Here is a 1,398-nt window from a genome sequence, read left to right as displayed (position 1 = left end):
TACGAAGTAACCTTAGATAATGGTATATCGATTCATAAGTCCCTGTGGGATCGATATCTTTTAAAACTACGCGATAGAACTGTGCACTTGCAGTTTGTACCCCAAATTCGACTCATAAAGTCGCGATCAAGTTTTTGGCGTCGTTGCCGGGGACTTTTATTTAGTCGATATCGTAACTCTTCTGTTACGCTGTAGAGACTAAGGCTTATTTTTCCCTTTCTTTTCTTTCTTTCGTTGATTTGTATGCCACACACTCGCTCACAAGGCGAGCCATTCTACTTACGAATCAACGATATCGAACTATATCTCTGAGTCTTACGACGAATTCGGGAATATCGTGCTGCAAACAATCTCCCTCCTGTTGAACTTCCTGATATCAAAAATATTTTCCCTTCGATACCCGAGATGGCAGAACCAGCTCGTGCTCTTCGAGATTACGCTGCTCCATCGCAAGATGAGCCGCATTCGAGTATTGCTCCACCCGCAATCGAAGCAAACAACTTTGAACTTAAACCTTCACTGTTACAGGCAGTGCAACAGAACCAATTCTCTGGAAATCCTACCGAGGATCCAAACCTTCATTTATCCGTGTTTGTCCAATACGCTGATACTGTTAAAGCTAACGGTGTCACTTCAGAGGCAATTCGACTTCGTCTTTTTCCTTTCTCGTTAAGAGATAGCGCTAGAAGATGGCTTCAATCTCTTCCTTCCAACTCAGTCACCACATGGAACGAGTTGAAGAAAGTTTTTCTTTGCTAGATATTTTCCGCCGAGCAAAACAGCTATGTTAAGAGCCCAGATAAATGGATTTAAACAGAAAGATAACGAGTCTCTCTTCGAAGCATGGGAAAGATACAAAGACATGATGAGACTTTGTCCACACCATGGTTTAGAGGACTGGTTAGTAATTCATACCTTCTATAATGGTCTCCTGTACAACACGAGGTTAACAATAGACGCCGCCGCAGGTGGTGCACTGATGAACAAACCTTATGCTGATGCTTACCAACTTATCGAAAGCATGGCTCAAAACCACTATTAGTGGGGAAGCGAACGAACAATGGTAGAAAAACCTCAAACGAAAACTGGCATGTACGAGATAAGTAACCTTGATCATGTTAATGCAAAAGTGGATGCTCTAGTCCAGAAAATTGAAAGTTTAAATGTATCACCTCCAGCCACCGTGGTAGCCATAACTCAGAATTGCGAAGTCTGTGGAATCCAAGGTCACACTCCTGCAGATTGTCAACTCCTAACAGGAATCCAAGCGGAGCAAGTAAACTATGCTCAAGGAAGCCCCTACTCGCATACCTATAACTCAAATTGAAAGAATCATCCCAATTTTTCATATAAGAGTAATAATGCTTTATACGCACATGGACAAGCTCCAAATCAAGC

General features: G+C 42.2%; 1 non-coding gene across 1 annotated transcript; it reads right to left on the bottom strand.

The window, feature by feature from the left end:
• Nucleotides 1-784: 784 nt before the first annotated feature.
• LOC127108555 (small nucleolar RNA R71) lies at nt 785-891 on the bottom strand. Its single transcript, XR_007796086.1, has one exon. It is a non-coding gene; the product is annotated as a small nucleolar RNA R71 (small nucleolar RNA).
• Between the last annotated feature and the right edge of the window lie 507 nt (nt 892-1,398).

The sequence above is a fragment of the Lathyrus oleraceus genome, chromosome 7, assembly GCF_024323335.1.
Source record: "Lathyrus oleraceus cultivar Zhongwan6 chromosome 7, CAAS_Psat_ZW6_1.0, whole genome shotgun sequence".
Lineage (NCBI taxonomy): Eukaryota > Viridiplantae > Streptophyta > Magnoliopsida > Fabales > Fabaceae > Lathyrus > Lathyrus oleraceus.
Note: the sequence above shows the minus strand (reverse complement) of the source record. Positions and strands in the feature narration are given on the sequence as shown.